We start from the raw sequence: 18,797 nt of genomic DNA, 5'->3' as shown, positions 1-18,797 counted from the left end.
ACGCATAATTATTACACATTTTTCTATCATTTTTTTGTTCTCTTATTTCATTCTATAAGTAACGGCGGCGCGTCATTAGAGGGAGTGAAAGGATAGAGGCTATAAAAATAACTCCCTTCATGACGCGGTATCTCCCCCTCCCCCACCTTACGACTGTCGCCACGATGTAAGGTGACTCACCAAACAGTCCAGCGACACACTACCACATTGCACGATAATGCACTGTGGAGGAGGTGGGGGGAAAGGGGGTGAGGGAGGGGGTAAAGGGGGTAAGGGAGTGGCAGGGGGGTGAGGGGGGACAAGTGAGAGGGGGTCAGGAGGGAGGTGAAGGGGGTGCGACCCGACACACTGGCGTCCACCACCCGTCCAGGGTTCAGTACAGTAATTACTCGAGGACACCAACACCACGACGGAGGCAAGGTGTTGGCTGGGCGAGGGAGCCAGGTAGCTGCCCCCCGCACCTATGTATACACCCTTAACACACCCTCTCCCTCCACACGTCTCTACCCACAAGACACCATTACCCTCTAGCTGTCTCACTACCTTGACTTATTCTTCTCTTTCTTCAACAGTCATTTTCTTTCTTGTCTCTTTGTCTTCCCCGGTCACCTTCATTATCCTCCCTTGTTTTTCTGTCTTACTGTTTATTATCCTTTGTTAGGTGTAATTTAATGTGCTTTATGTACATTATTACACTTTATGGCAGGGAGTAGCTACCTGAAAGTCCTCGTCAGTTTATAGCAGCAGCAGTAACAACACGAAGCAACTGGCGTGAATACAAACGTGATTAACATACTGAGGCCTCCCACACCTGAGGAGTTGAGGAGGGAAGGAAGGTGAGAAGGGAAGGTAGGTGGAGAAGGGAAGGAGGTTGAGATATCGAAGGGAGGTAGAGAGGAGGAGGCAATATCTTACGTTTTATTTACGGCATCACATCAAGTCTCAAGACAATGGAGAGATTGATAAAATGACTTCAGAATATATACCATCCCTTCATGTACTTATAACACAGGATATACCTTGAATATACCACACCACAAGGAGTTCAATATAATACAGAATGTGAATTAAGCTAACTCCTCTTTTTTGTTTTATTATTTACTCTTTTTTTTTAGGAAACGAAATCATAATATCCAAGACGTGTCAACCAGAGAGACGATAAATCACCATAGAAAATGAGAGGATCAGTGACAGAGAGCCAGACCTGGTGGGCATCATCTACCCCACACACATCCCGGGGTTATATGAGCCCCGCGGGAGACAATGATGACGGTGGGTGTGCGGGTGGGTGTCGGGGTGTGCGGGTGGGTGTGGGTGTGTGCGGGTGGGTGTGGGTGTGTGCGGGTGTACAGGGCCGCCAATACTACCTGTGTGAGTGTGTGTATGTGGAATGGGGGGGTGTTTTTCTCTCAGTATATCACGACGGGGCTTGATTTATAAAGCAAACTGACTGGAGCATTACAACACAGTTACCAGGTTATGGGTGAGAAGTGGGTGACCTCTGTTACAGGGTTAAGGTTCCACGCCCACGAGCCCCCCACACGACCACCCAACCCCTCCTCACACAACGACCCCCTCACACAACGACCCCCCTTCACACGACTATATGCGTTATTCACTTTCACAAAATCTACTCAGCAACACCACTACAAACAGAGAGACTCCAATGTGACATACAGATGCGATACACAACTAGCCAGGTGTAGTGACTTAACCCAGACACATATGTAGCTACAATACCTTAAACCACCTTATTAAACCTGGTACAGTAATGAAGTCGACCTACTACAGTTATCTCTTCACACTACCAGGATCACGGAGGTCTGGTGTCCCTCAGTACCAAGAACAACATACTTACATACTTACGCAACAGAATACTGACCTCTACACACACACACCACAAAAACAAAAGCCAGAGACAAAAAACAATCAATAACCAACAAATTATCTGGGAACAGGGTGAGGTTTCTTAGGAGACTGCAGGAGTGACATAGATACAGTCCACATCCTGCCAGCCTCCCCTGTAAAAGTGCAAACAAGGCGTTAGTATATCACCATCACCCCCCCCCCTCAGAAGTGCTGGAGGGGGGTGTTACCTGACATACAGTAAGTGTGGCAAATTCCTGCGCCATTTTTCTTAACTACACAGATAACAAAGTGCTGCAGTTAAGGGTAATGTACCCCCCACCACCCATATACACACCAACACCCCCTCATCCACGCCCCCTACTCAAATTACCTAATAAATCACACAGTCACTCTTGTAAGTCGAAATTAAAAATGATCTGCAAGAGTAACCAACTTTCATCATCACACTACCTGGCCAGAAAATGGTGACTTCCCTCTCTATGGCCAGGTAATGATGACTCATCGCAGGTAAGAGGGACCCGGGGACCCCCGCTTGACCACATCATTACTACCCTCGTTGACGTCTAAATTACACACCATCTCATATTAATGTCACAAGGGAAGAAAATGGTATGGTTAGGTTAGACTAAAGATATCCTTGTGGCCCGCACGCTATAGTAACACCCAATTAACATTCGACCTGTGATGTACTTAAGAAAAGGTGACGGGCATGATAAATAGTGAGGATGATTCACATTAATTAATCCAGATATATTCTACCTGTGATCTACCTGACGCTGGTGACGCTCCGTGCCCTCGCATCACCTCACCAACTTACACCTGTATAAAATGAAACTCCATTCACCACTAAGTCTCTGGATTTATGTAGCGAGGACAATATACTGTACTGGGGGTTCTGGAGGAGGTACGAGGGTTACGGTGGTGTAAATCGAACCTTTTTATCTACAGATTCACTTTTTTGTCACACATGCCAACATCTACCGAGTTTGGACCAAAGGTTATCAAAGTATTCCATGAAATACTGATACATACACACACGGCGCCGGGTCTTGTTGATAATTCTTGACCACTTGACCAACTGTTGTTCTCCTCTACGTTATGACAACTCTCTTAGGAGTCTTCAGGTCCCAGGAGACACAAACACCCAACAGCTGTAGGTCCCGCTGGCGTTGAGTGTAGGTGAGGAAGGCGCCGCTCACTTGTACAATAACAGAGAAAAAACTGATGATCATCCTAGTACACACGGGAGATGCGAACGGGGAAGGAGAAGGACGAAAAAGCAACCACATTAAAAATACCAAAAAAAGGGTAAAAATGAAAACCTGAAGGAAAATATAGAGATGTAACGAAGAAGTACAATAAATGAGAGAGATTGTAAGGGAGTGTACATTATGGTGAGATGTATTAACTGTCTCGGCTAGGCAATTGTGGATTCAACCAGACAGTATCCAACAGCGCCAGTAGCGGACTCGGCCAGGAATTAGTGGATTCAGCCAGACAGTACCCAACAGGACTCACCCGGCTGTGTTGTGACGCCACGCAGGAGATAATCACTATAATCACACACGACAATTACACACTAACGACACCATCCAGCGGTGGCGACCCAGAGAGCCGCTGCCTCCTGCATTTGTTCCCACACCAGTGCCAGCAGCTGAATCAACAAGTGGTGCTTCATGAATCAAGTTGTGCTTCATGAATAACACTTACCCAGGCTGGTCATAATTACTGCTACCGTCTTTAGTTGGTTAAGTTAGGTTAATGACATGATAGGTTAAGGAAGTTTAAGTTAAAGTTAGGTCAAGGTTAGTTTTAGGTTAATGTTAGGTTAGGCTAAGTTAGGGGTAGGTTTGGTTAATGGCAAGTTAGGTTAAGCGCAAGTTTAGTTAGGTAAGGTTAAGGTTAGGTTATGTTATATCAGGTCAGGTTAAGTTAGGTTGGGTGATATCAGGTTAAATTAAGTTACCTTAGGTTAGGTCAGGTTAGTTTCGGTTAAAGGTAGGTTCTATATCACCTTTCTCCATTCCGTTATTCACTCTCGTGTTATTAACGGGAGTGAGAAGTAGGTCAGCGTCAGGATACACTCTGGGTGGGTCGGGAGGATTAATCTAGGCCACTTAAACTTGTATATATTTCCAATATCGTTCTATTGGAAACCAGTGGTATAGAGTGGCCCAATACGGCAGCTTCCTGTGAGGTGAACTATTTCCTCCACTACATGCAAAATAGCTTACATTAACCAAGTGACAAAATAAGAGAGTGTGTGTGTGTGTGTGTGTGTGTGTGTGTGTGTGTACCTGGGCGTAAATGCATATTAAAATAAAATCCAGTGCGTCTGGTGATGGCGGCGTCAATAGTCTCATTACCTGGTGACGGTGGTGACGACTTTGCTGTCAAGGGCCTTTACCTGCGTCCCTCAACCTGTCTTATTCCTGTCACTCCTCCTCCTCCTCGCCCACTCTTGTCACTCCTCCTCCTCCACGTCTGTCACTCCTTCAATCTTCTCTCTCCTCCTCCTTCACTCCTGTCACTCTTCTTCCGGATACATAAAACATCAACACGTGACAAAATCATTTCTTCCCATTTCATAATTGATAAAATTCCCGAAGGCACACACAGCAACTTAGAAAATTCACTGAAGTTGACAAGCAGGCAATATCCTTGAGTCAGCCACGACAGGAAATAGTTATTCTGTCGGGCACCACAAGAAACTTCCCTCACAATGACGAGAGGGTAAACAAAAAATAAGTCCTCACTTTGCCGCGGGTAAGAATGGCGCCGCTCGGTAACGGGGTGTTCGCCTTGAATTCCAAATGTTATGAAGTTGTGGAAAAGTGCTTTATAGTTTGGTCGCAACGTGGAGCTTTTGGCCGTGTCACCTGTTCATAAGTTAAGAGCATCACAAGAACTCGGGAAGGTCCTTTACATGTCGCGGTGGTATTATTATTACCACCACTGGATGAGGACGTCCTTGACTCACCCATTACACTGCCTGCAGGTGTACCGAGTAGTTCCCCACACCTGTTATATCGTCACAGGAAACCAGACAATCGGTCGTATCCTCTAACTCCTTAAGTTCTCATCATGCACAGTCATGACCCCAGCTAGAAGTGAAATACCGCACATAAAAGCCATAAATATTGTGTACATCTTTGAAGCATTAAAAAATATTACAATGTATATAAATTGAATGACAAAATGCATGTAAACTGCAACACGCAATCCAATCATATTTCGTCTCCTGATTATCGTGGGTTGGGAACACTGTCAGCAAAACTCCCTCCAACACGCAGACCAACTCAGCGTTTTCTCCCCGCAGGCAGCGTTGCCACAGCGGGACAACACCCATGTCTGCTGGCTGTGAATGGTGGAGGCCAAACACAGATTTTATAAGCACAGTGTGGGCCGGTATAAGTTAAAGAGACTGATTGACTGACACACACACACACACACACACACACACACACGTAAGCAGGTCCAATACAAGCGTACATTCCCTCACACTATTCAACTATTCAGCCTCGCTCTCCGCCCTCACCTGCACCCACCTCTCGTGTCTCATTCAAAAGACGCCTCCCCAAACATTTGAAAACCATTAACCTTCAGGCCTTAATCCTCTCCCACAGATCCTTTCACTGGCTAATCCCCCCTCCTCTTCTACTGCTCTATCATTACTAATCGTCGCTAACCTATAATATCTCCTCACCAAACCTCATCTCGGCAACAATTATCATCAGCAAGATCAGGTCTCCTATAAGGTGGTTTGGTGACCCCGGAAAAGATAAGTTACGTGTTTCAAGTTTTGGGTGAATGTCAGGTCAGGTCAGGTCAGGTCAACAAACATCTCTCTCATTTTTACTGACACGTTCTTACCAGCCGATAGAGGGAGTGAAGGAAGGTGAGGGGAGAGAGAGGGAGGTGTGGGGGAGAGAGGGAGGGTGTGGGGGAGAGAGGGAGGGAGATAGGACAGCCCCGACCCACCAACGAGTATTCAAGGATCCCTCGAGGTATTTGCTGCCTTAAACAAATACTACTTCTCGAGAATACAGGAGACCCGGTCCACCTCCCTCCACCCCCCTCCTCTGTCTGTCTGTCTGTCTGTCTTAAAAAAATGTCTACTTCCCTTACTACAGTTTTACCACGTACGTTCTCATTCACGTATTTCCTTTAATACTGTGACTAATCTTACGAACAAATCATATTACGTAGTCGCTAGGTTTAGGTTAGGTTAGGTTAGGTTAGGTTTGGTTAGGTTAGGTTTAGGTTAGGTTAGGTTTAGGTTAGGTTTAGGTTAGGTTTAGGTTAGGTTTAGGTTTAGGTTAGGTGCCACTTATCTGTTTGTAAGACATTCCTCCTAAGTCTCCAAGGTAATATGATGATAAGACGTTCATTAATATACCCTTGGCACAACAAACTGTACTGTATATAAGGACGGCTTCTCAGTTTGTTTGTTTAGCGATAAAACAAGCACAGCGTTCGTAGTTGATTCAATACACAAAACAAATAAGATCCAATCAAATTAAATCCTTCATGTTGTATAAATCAACTAATTTTTTTTGTTTCATTTACGAATTATCACAATGTATAAGATTATATTTGAACGATATATTATGGTAATGATCACTACTACTACTCACTCTTCGTCAGTCTATCTGTTCGACACGCCAGCAACCAAGACCAGAGTTTAGTGGGTTATTTCGTTATGGTTTTTTTTCCTCCCTCATTCGATAACAACAACAAACCTCAACTGTAACTGAGAAAACCTTACAAATTTTTTTTTTATATAATATTGACTTGTTATTCAACCCATATGTGAGGTGTTTAGTCCATGGTGGGGGGAGGGGTTAGGTTGGACTAGGTGGTTGGGATGTGGCCTTAACTACTTCAACCAATCATGAATATTACCAAATCACCTCAAACTCCATCACCCCCTCCATATTTCCTTCCTTCCTTCCCTACCTTCATCCCTCCCACCTTGATTCCACCACTTTCTTTCCTTCCTTCCTTGACTCCACTCCACTCCTCCCTGACTCCACCTCCCCCCCCCCATCCTCTCCCCGTCTGCCTTTCTTCACCCCCTCCTCCATCCCTTCGTCAGATGAATCCATATTTTTATCTATCGACGAGTATAGATCAGAGGAATTATTAATACACGGAGGACGTAAGCCATTGAGTGTCTGTCTGTCTCTGTCTGTCTGTGTGTGTGTGTATGTATGTATGTGTGTGTATATGTGTGTGTGTGTGTGTGTGGAGAAAAAGTCAAATAAACTAACACAAAATATATCTCCCGTGTTAAGGTGTCACACACACACACACACACACACACACACACACACACACACACACACACACACACACATCACGTGATACCTGACATTAGATGCATGAAACTAATAAATATTTAGGGTCACCTCTACACATGAATCACCACCGGTTGGGTTGGGACGATACAGCGTTTATTTATTTCAATGTAACAACATATCTAATACACCGAAGGACTTGGTACACCTATTACAAACATCATACCAACCACGTCCCTCTCTCCCTCTTCTGTCGCTGTACACACACACACACACACACACACACCAGTCACCCTATTTCATTGTTTAAGCCATGCCCCCCAACCCACACACTGTCATTCATTCATGGAAATCGAAGGAGACTTCCTCAGAGGTCCCAATATACCAGCCGCCATCAGCATTACCTCAGCCAGAGTGACGCCCAACACACACACACACACACACACGACTCGCGGTATATTGAGCGAGTCTGACAGAGGCGGATCAATCCAGGGCTGGCAAGAATGTCACTATTGATCCCGTGGTTGAAGTGGGTGGTGAAACTTTCCTTCTCGAAACCTCATGCCTATCGACCTGAGGAAGGTGACGGTGAGAAAGTATAGCGAGACGGCCACTACACCTTCAGGAGAGACCATGAGACTCGATAGTAAAGGTCGGTCGGTCGGTCGGTCCTCAGGGGGGAAGGGGGGATTGTCACAACGTGTTACATCGTAGGGAGATAACTGCGTCACACTACATCACTAAGAGAGACTTTTGCTTCATTCCAAATTGTAAAAAAGAGTAAATAATAATCCGTGCTCCCCCCTCCCACACGCACTTACGAACACATACATACATACATACATACATACATACATACGTACATACATACATACATACATACATACATACATACATACATACATACATACATACATACAGTACATAGTAGAACAGAAATCTCATCTGAAACGACTGCCGCGCGCACACTTCTTAACAAATACAGAACAAATTAGCTTCAAGCATTGTACCAAACCAAGGCCTAACTTGATAAAATACTGTGGTGACATTAATAGCAACTCGCGTCATATGAGGAGAAATTGTTCTGTCATAAAACTCACTCGATAATACTAAAGCAAAACTGATTCATCCAATTAAAACCCAGAACAGACGTGCGTTGAGTTTTATCCCGCGGCTTTGGTGAGACAGAGGAGGACGATAGCGATGTCCATGGAGCCTTTACACTACAGAGAGAAAACCAGGCCAGCAGAGTCTTACACCCACACTAACACGGTACCACAAGACAACACTAACGTTAAAATGAGTAAAATTAAGAAAAATGTTGTTTGAGACGAAAAAAAACATAACTTCAGTGGACAGGTGTCACTCTCTGGTCGCACCTGCCGAATTTGTTTGGTCATTTATCAATTTAACTAGTAAATAGTCAAAATGTTTCCCATAAATCGAAATAATAAAACTATTCTACGTTGACTCAGGCAGTAAATTCTTCCTTCAACGGGATAAATGTCGAAATAAAGTGAAAAACGTTGATTCAAAGTGAGAAAAAATAAGGTGTGTCGTTCACACTCACAATGAAGAGGTGAACGTGATCAGCGCAGGACGATGACGCCATTGTTTTTTTTAGAATGTTTAAGAGAATTGAAGCCATAATATTGAATTTGAGTGTTTCTTTATTTTCTTTTCTCTTTTGTGTGTGTGTCTTTCTACCCCGAGAGAGAGAGAGAGAGACTCAAGTCATTTATAATGGCTGGAATTGCAGGCAACTAACACACTTAAGACTGACTAACACCGAGCACTTGGGGCAATTATTACACTACACACTTCACACCACCCTGACTCACTCTCTCCCTCACCCCCACCACCCTGACTCACTCTCTCCCTCACCCCCACCACCCTGACTCTCACTCCCTCACCCTCAACCCCCTGACTCACTCACCGCTGTCACAGGTTCACGTCTCGCCCTTGAACAACACGTGTAAGTCAAGTCGATTCATACAGGAGCCGCCTCATGCAAGACATTATCAGAGAGGGTGGGAGGCAGGTAAGTTGATACAGCCACTACCTGATACAGCGAGGAGGAAGAGAAGGATACAGGAAAGAGGGTACAGAGTGGAGGATACAGTGAGGAAGAAAATTAAATATGACATTACATCGGATACAAATGTGATGATGATAATAATAATAATAAATAATCGGTTTGCGGTACCACCTTCACCTGTTAATTAATGGTACCACTAACATTACTACTACCATAAACAGAATCCCAATTAGTGAATGGCAGGTAAGTACCAGGTATGTGACATCACTCTCACCATAACAATTCCGTGTGAGGGCTGCGTGAACACCTATGACGTCACTCTTTACCCTGCCTGGCGCGACCAACCGTGACGTCACACTTTACCTTCAACTAGTGTGAACAACTATGACGTCACACTTTTACACCTAGCGTCCATTCCTATAAGGTTCCTCCCATCTCTCCCTGCAGGTATTAATAAAGACTTCGTTATACAAGCTCTCAACACCAGTGCCTCGCCAAGTTACGCAACCATGCTAACACAGGTACACGGGAACGGAATTTCACGCCGTGTGGCTCGTACCAAAGGAGGAATGACCACCACCACCACCACGTAATACACAGAGTAGTACAGCCATCAACCACTATATCGAGCACCATTAGGACTATATGGTGTAAATCCCCCTTTATAGTGGTCCCCCTTTATAGTGGTAGTCCCCTTTATAATAGTAATCCCCCTTTTGTCGCCCCGCATGTGTCACCAACTTATGACAAAGGCAAGAAAGAAGAGTTTGGTCGCTCGCTCAACTCTCCCCTCTCCAGTTCCCGGTAAGTAATAATTCCAAGAAGATATTCCCGACCGACAACCGAGCTGGTGAGTGTGTAGGAGGAGAGGACGAGGCTTGGCAGGAGGCCAGAACACCCCCGGAGGAAAGTGCATCTAGGAAATGAGCCACTGTCGTCTGAGTGAATAAATACGCCGAATAAATAAATCTCCCAGAGTGAATAATATCCGTGAATTGAACTGTACAACTCAAGGGGCAAAAAATATGTGTTTGGATTTCACTCCTGCACCTCCGTCAAGGAATGATGATTTCCCCTGAGGAACAAGGGATGGGGGTGAGGGGAGGGGAGGGGGTAGTCAGTGGCTGAAGCTTGGTTCATCAAAATACTAGAGTGTGGGCACAGGTCAAGTTCTGATGGCAGGAAATTAGCCACACACACACAGCATCATCAAGTAGCCTCTGTGACAAGAACACAATATTACAAAAAATACACACACACACACACACACAAAGCAATGTAATTCTTTGTATCATTAACACTGACATGAATTATATAAATAAAACAATAAAACTCTGAGGACGAAAGAGAACACAAGTGACGCCAGACTTACTAAGACAGACAACACCCAAGGGATCAATACATAAGAGTGGTTTAGTAGACTGCTGAATTATACCGCGACATGAAAACAACAACGATTCCGGGAAAATGGCTGTGTGGGAGGCTCGCCGCTACGACAACCCTGAGGCAAGTGATCTTCTCCCACCTGCTCAAGTGCCCGCCGCCCATCACACGCCTCGTTAGCACAGATTTTTTTTTTCCAGTAAATTTCGACATGTTAGAGAGAAACTCCTAGGAAGAACTATCCACATGTCCAGGAGCGATAGCAAGAAGCGATAAGTGGTGGATGACAGCCCGTGGGAGGGATAGTTAGAAACGTTTTGCTTACATTGTCTCTTCAACACAGAGTATCCGTGACCAAGAGACAACAGTTATCAATAAGATAAAATAAACATTATATCACTTATATCGACCTTACTTACGCGTTTCTAGATATAACACTTGCCATTGAGTAGAACGCCCTCAGTCGACCCAGCTGTAGAAATTAAAGGTGACAATGTTGTTTTCCAAAGTGCCCAATGCTTAATAAATGTGGGCTATTGATATTTATGGGACTATCACTTTTCAATACATTATAAAAGAAATAACCTTCAAGATCTCCTTTGCGTTATTCATTTAGTTAAAGAGAATACTCATATTTGATTGTTGCCACTCACTTCATATATACATACTTACCTCATACTCGTTATAATTACACAAGTTGCACACATGACTGCATTAGTTTGTGTGAAATTGCCCGAGTGATGGTGAAAGTTAGTTCTAAATACCAACTTGAGTAGCACTACTGGCGGAACGGTACATATGCAATACTGGGGGAGGAGGAGGTCCGCGCCTCTGGTCACGCGTGAGGGCTGGGAAGGTCATCGTCACTTGCAACACCTCCAAGTACGTGTTAGCAGTGAGGGGTGGGGAGGGGTAAGGGGGTAGGTAGGGAGGGAGGGGGGGGGGCTCGTCAGATCCATGCCACACACTGTAGTGAAATGTTCTCCCTTAAGTCTACAAAATAATGGAGGACAGGTAGAGTTAATAAGACCGGCTCCACATAACACACACCTCAAGAAATTCATTCACTATAACCCATACATGTGAGAGACCTGGACGAGGCTAGAAATTTGAGCTCCTCCGGGAGTATAGTCGTCCGTTTGTTCGCTACCAACCATATCTCAAGACACACGAGAATGGACATCACTCAAACATGGCAACAGATGAGAGAGAATTTTTTACCCATATGCATATCATTGTATTTTGCAATCTGATCCATTATGGCCGACTGGTACTACGTTTATGATGTAAATTTCCGCTCGTGTGTTGTGGATGACGTTGTTCATCCTTCACTACATCACCAATAATTTCCATTCACCTTTCGCAGGAACACTAACTACTCACCCAAACGATTCCTCGACACACTGTCCTCGTTCCTGCTCTACACACAACAGATAATAACACCACTGCTGCATCCCCTCACCATTTCCATTCCCTTTACCTTGTTACATCTACATCATTCCACTCTTACACTTTACATTTCCCTTAAAACATTCATTCCTCTCACCTGTTCGTCCTATTAAGTTATATATATATATATATATATATATATATATATATATATATATATATATATATATATATATATATATATATATATATATATATATATATATATATATATATATATATATATATATTCCCCCCAATCTTTAGGTATCATTAGAATATTAATATCATCTCGGGTTTAATATAAAGAGTTCGATATCTTAATAAAAATTTTAATTGGTGATGAACTAGTGTAATTAATAAACCTCGTTATGCGCTTAAAGACCTTATAGTTGTTGAAGCGCAATAATAACATCGTAATTCAAATATTAACATCAACATCTCGGGGGGTGACATGGTCAAGATAAACAAACACACACGTCCCCATGACCAACATTCCATGTTCTGTACCGTGACAGAAAGTCCAACCACTAAGCCTTTATTTAGGTCATCCAGATCACGCTAGGGGAGGAGTCAGTGACTAATACACCCAACTGTAGGAAAGTGTGTGATCCGGAGAAGCCTTACTGATGAATGATTCTTGGCAAACATCACAGGACGATACCTTTGACTTCCCACAATATCACGCCTCTTGACTTCCTCCTCGGTACGAATTGATTCACTGGTGATCGTTACAGGAATCAACGAATCTGTGTCGAAGGGGTTGGGGAGGAGAATCTAGGTTGTGGGAGTCAGTTTTCGAGAATGTGATGATGATGTAACCACAGCGAAACAGGAAATACTGCCTCAGTGTCACATGGTACATTAAAAGCATACGGCGTTTATCATATACCACATAATAAAACTGTTGACATAATTTACCGTATTAAGAGTCTGTCTGTCTGGAGTATATATAAATTCCCTGGTGTGTCACATACGTCTTGCATGAGAAGAACAGAGTGCTGTGAGTCATTGGTTCGCCACAAACATGAAGTCGATGTGACCAATAAAAATGATGGGAATTGGCTGCTGAGCTTATGGTAAAAGATCCTTCCCTAACAGCCATATATAGAGAGTGAGACTAAAACATAACAGGGTTTATGGCAGTTGGCTGGTGGAGTGTGTTTATTGTGATGGTCCGCCTTCAAACCAACACCTCTTCTCACTCTCTCCAACCCCCTCCCCCACCCTCCCTCCACTTCCCGTCACCACCAACTTCACCAAATCTGCCAACTCCTACTCATCATGTACCTTCCTCAACCCTCACTCTCTCTTCCACTCCCCCCTCCCCTTCCCCCCAACCTCCTCCTCTCCCCTTCCCCACACAGAGCTGTATAAATAAGCTTGGGGTCTGACGTGTAAAGGGTGAGGTGGATTAGACTCGAATTGATCTATCTCACTCTTACGATAAAACTCCAATAAACAGAGTCTCGTAAAAATAAAACACGATTAGGTTAAAAAAAAATAAATAATAGAAAAACAAAAGACTCACAACAGACACGATTGGATTTGCCTCAGTTTGAAGATAACAACGTAAATATACTGTGTAAATATTCTTGTGTCAACCAGGAGGGACTTGTCTCACATGGGATTTTATCATGTTGGGTCAGGTCGTTTTGATTTGGGTGTCCCTTTTTTATTTATTTTTTTTGCCTTGAGTCAGGTGAGAGGTCAGTGTACGTGAGTTTGTTCTCCCAGTAAACTATGTTAGTCTCCCTGAAATTAACTTGAAATACACTGCCAAGTTCTGCTGTTTCTATTTTCTGCATGGACAGTTCGCCTCAACTTGAAGACCCAAAGTGAATGACGTGACTTTATCCAACAGAACTTAGTGAGTGTAGCTGCCTGAGTTGACACTGTGTAAACCCCAGGCGGAGGACATGGCGTTGAAAACATAGTTATCACCACCAAATTTTATCTGCTATACATATAGTATATATCTGAGTAAGTGATCACGAAAGAAAACATTTAAATTCTGACTTTAGGTGAACTACAGATACAAGTTGACAACCATGAACTGTGATGACAGAGAGAAGGACGCCACTACGGTCTGTACAGTCATCTCAGCTAGTGAGGTGAGGTGAGGTGTATACCAACGGTTATGAGTGAGGGCGACACAGGAGGTAGTGATGTGGGTGATAGAATAAAGGTGACACATACAAAAATCCTAACGAGAAGAAAGATTGTATGTACCGAGACAAAAACACTCACAAAGCTGATATCAAATGTACCACTCGCATCTTACCTCTCTGATTCCCTCATAACAGCACACCCTTCCTACCTGAAAGTCTCTCTCTCTCTCCCTCCCTCTCTCTCTCTCTCTCTCTCTCTCTCTCTCACACTTCTTCACGCCTCCAGCGCCTCATAACTCCACTCATCGCCCCACCTCACTCACCCTCACAAGTTGGGTGTATATATTCTTGTTCTCACATCACACCAACAAGGCCCAGGAGACCTACAGCTTCCTCCCCGCCGTCCCCAAACATCCATATGCAGATCCTTCCGTCCTACCCAGTAAAGCCGAGTCTCCCACTAACTGTGAAGCAATGCCTGAGGTGTCGAACACTTTCTCTCTTATAGCGACAGGGGGGGTCAGTCACTCCCACCGCCGGTCACACTGAGGCAAGAACTAAGCTTCCCCTAATTCATGGCCGATTCTGGTTCACTGCCAAGGAATTCTAGTAATTCCCGGGACAATACTTTTAATACTCACACGCCTTAATGAAGCTGTCGGTACCGAAAACCCAAGGAACGTGAGGGAAGGTACAGAGGGAGGGGTGGGGAGGCAACACGAATACCACCATAATCGAGGTCATATATAAGTTAGGCAAGTATTATTTTGGTATTTTCTTGGGTTAATGGACGGCTCAGAAAATCCCATACTATAGGTATTTTAATAATTTTCAAATAATTCCTCGTTTTTCTTCCAATCAACCAAGTTTCATGAGGCGACGAATCAAAGTTTCTAATGGCACGTAAAACAAATTCAGTTGACCATAAGCTTTCAAAGGCTTGAGAACCACAGGACTCTTGCACCACCTGCTACCTCCTCACAGGCTGACACCTCTCTCTCTCTCTCTCTCTCTCTCTCTCTCTCTCTCTCTCTCTCTCTCCACACTTTTCCTTCCATCATTTATGCATGTAGTAATCCATATGCGTATATATAGAACGGTACAATGTGAGGAAATGTGGATGTAGCATGGATGTGGATGTAGCGTGGGTGTGGGTGTATCATGGATGTGGGTGTAGCGTGGATATATCTTGGGCGTGACGTATGAGAGATGGTCTATGTAGTGATGCAAGTGTATACAGGCGTCAGTGAGTTACCTGTGACGAGTCGAGATTCCCTACGTAGCTACCTGCTGAATCACCGAGGAGCTGCAGCAGACGACCCCCTCCCTTCCCCACCCCGCCTCGCCCCACCCCAACTCACCCAACCCCTCCCCACCGCCTCACCCAACATGGCCTGATGCCCCGCCCCCTCCTTCCTCATCGCCTCTGGAATACCTTCTTAATGATGGGAACTGCTGTAACACCACACAATCGCCTCCCACCACCACCACCACAGTCACCACCCACAACTATCATCACCATCACCATCCACAAACCTTCATTATCATCATCACCCACAACCAATTACCACAATGAAACCCACCACCACCTCACCCCCCCTCCCCAACAGGAGGTGTCACGCCCCCCCGCCCCCCTCCTCCTCCACCCCACACGAGGGAAACTTTGCTACTTAGGATGAAGGAGGAGCCATTAATCACCTGCACCTTTCACAATACGTTGGATGCCACACACACACACACACACACACACACACACACACACACACACACACACACACACACACACACACACACACACACACACACACACACACACACACACACACACACACACACACACACACACACACACACACACACACACACACACACACACACACACACACACACACACACACACACACACACACACACACACACACACACACACACACACACACACACACACACACACACACACACACACACACACACACACACACACACACACACACACACACACACACACACACACACACACACACACACACACACACACACACACACACACACACACACACACACACACACACACACACACACACACACACACACACACACACACACACACACACACACACACACACACACACACACACACACACACTACCAGGAGTGAGGAGTATAAGACTGACTGGTATTCTCTGGTGTAACTGTACTCTGAATAAAATGTTGGTATATTATTTTTGTTTTTTTATAGAATTAAATGTTTTAGAAGTTACTCCACATACAAAACAGTATAAAGCTCAATCTGGTCTATTGTGGTCAGGGTTTGTTTATAATCCTGAACCATTACTATGAACCCAGAATTGTTTTTTCTCTTTTTTTTTATCCAGAATTTGCATTTTTACACTCTGAAATTATCCTCATCTCTCTAAACTGTTCTGCCCCTCTCGCCAAGGTTCCTTATCCACTTATCCACATACCGTTATTTGTAGATGTCTGTCCGGATGGTTAGGTGTTGGTGATTAGGTTTAGAGTGTTGTTGGCCTCTTTAAGAACGAAAGGTAGTTACCGTGTGTCTGTATTAAATAAGCTTCACCATTATTGAGTCCTGTGAGATAGATTGGGTGAGTCTCAGAAAAAAAAATCATGTTCGGAGGGTGGCGTCAGTTAATTCCTCTTGCATGAGTGTTAGTCGCCATGATCCACCCCTCTCCCTCTCCCCTAACACCACTACCACCTCCACGACCCCCAACCCTTTCTCCTACCACCACCATCAAGGGCCTCCACCATTACCAAATATCCTTCACATTTCACATATGGTTTGTAAGTAAGCGTGAGATATTGCTTTCTTGCCTGGAGTCTCGGGAAAACCCTATTTGCATTCTCAAATTGAAAACTATTTTTACTTGATTTGATGTTCCCCAAATAAAGGATTATTGCTAAAGCCTTACTGGTCAACGCTCTCCGGTTCAAGTCTCGGGGCCGGAGATTGAGTGAGGCGCCCCCTGTCGACCCACCTGCAGAATGGCGACCTAAATCTGCAGTAAAAATCGGTAGAAGTGCAGTATCGGCCACGTTGTACCCTGATACACCGAAAGCCTAGGCCACAGTCTGCTATATCCACCACACCTGATAAAGCTCACAACCACAAATCAATAATCTGGCTGTGTTTACTTTGTCCAAATCCTACCATTCCTGACCTGACTGATAATTATTTCCGCGAGTGCGAGGACGTTTCTTCAGTATGGCTTAAGGGAGCTAATGACCAAATCTTAAGTCAGTTCCTGTATGAGGCATTAAGTCAGCAAAGACCAAGACACTAGTGGAAGCAGCTGCAGTTTTTGTGAGGGTCGAGGGAGCTCCGCACCTCAAGGTCTGGGAACGTCTATTAATCACCTGAGAGACGACACAGACACCGCCCCCTCCTTCCTTGGTTGTCTCCCTCTCACTCCCTTGGCAGTCCCTCTCACACTCATTATCTTATTTGTCAAAGAACCCCACTCCGACCCCCAATCAATCTCACATCTATTATCTCCGGCTGCTATAACAGATCAGTGCTTTTTTTGCTACGGTGTTCCCCCTTATAGAACACAACACAAACAACAGCGACAGGGAGGGTGTGTGTGTGTGTGTGTGTGTGTGTGTGTGTGTGTGTGTGTGTGTGTGTGTGTGTGTGGCGAGGAGAGACGTTCTTCTTCTTCTTCTACAGTGCCATGACTACCACTACACCACGTCCCTCCTCGTCTATCTTCACTGGTTCACTTACTGTCAATTATCTCACATACTTACACAGGTAACATCCGCAAGAGGTGCTGAGGAGAGTGAAAGGTCGTCACTAATTGGTAGCTCTCTCTCTCTCTCTCTCTCTCTCTCTCTCTCTCTCTCTCTCTCTCTCTCGTCCACACACACACACACAGATAGCCGTAAATGTATCAACCCCGACAGAGATAAAGTCGTGTCGATCACCACTAATGTGTTCCAGCAACGTGCCCTCCTTACTCCTCTCCCTCTTCCTCTTCCTACCCCTCGGCCCTAACCTCACACCCCTTTAAAAGTAAAACCAAGGTCAGGACGCTTCAGAATGGGAGGTGAGCGCTTATTAGAATTACTCGTTACAAAATGTCCCGCATATTACCAGACCGTGAAATGTGATGTGGCCTTATGATGAAGTTGTTAGAATAATGTTGCAAATTGCATGATGTCGACCCACGTATTCTGCAACGAAGGCTTGATTCGTTGGTGTATTTTGTCATAAGTAAAGTTAGGCTAGGCTAGGTTAGGTTAGGTTATAAATGGATAGGTTAATTTTGACTTCTGCCTAATTGCCTACCTATACCTGTCTGCTTACTTGCCTACCTAACCCTGCATACCTCTCAAGTACAAGCAATAGCACTAATGAACTTCACACACACACACACACACACACACACACACACACACACACACACACACACACACACACGATAATAATAATAATAATGTTTTTTAATGTAGAGAATTAAAATAATGAATGGGGGAAAAAATACTCTTCAGGGTTTTTCGTTCTCTTATGTGAGGGGGAGAGAGACAGGTGTGGAGGTGAGAGACAGGTGTGCAGGAGAGAGACAGGTGTGGAGGAGAGAGACAGGTGTGGAGGTGAGAGACAGGTGTGCAGGAGAGAGACAGGTGTGGAGGAGAGAACAG

Source organism: Homarus americanus, unplaced genomic scaffold (assembly GCF_018991925.1).
Source record: "Homarus americanus isolate GMGI-L3 unplaced genomic scaffold, GMGI_Hamer_2.0 scaffold44246, whole genome shotgun sequence".
NCBI classification, from domain to species: Eukaryota; Metazoa; Arthropoda; class Malacostraca; order Decapoda; family Nephropidae; genus Homarus; species Homarus americanus.
This window is presented reverse-complemented; position numbering follows the sequence as displayed.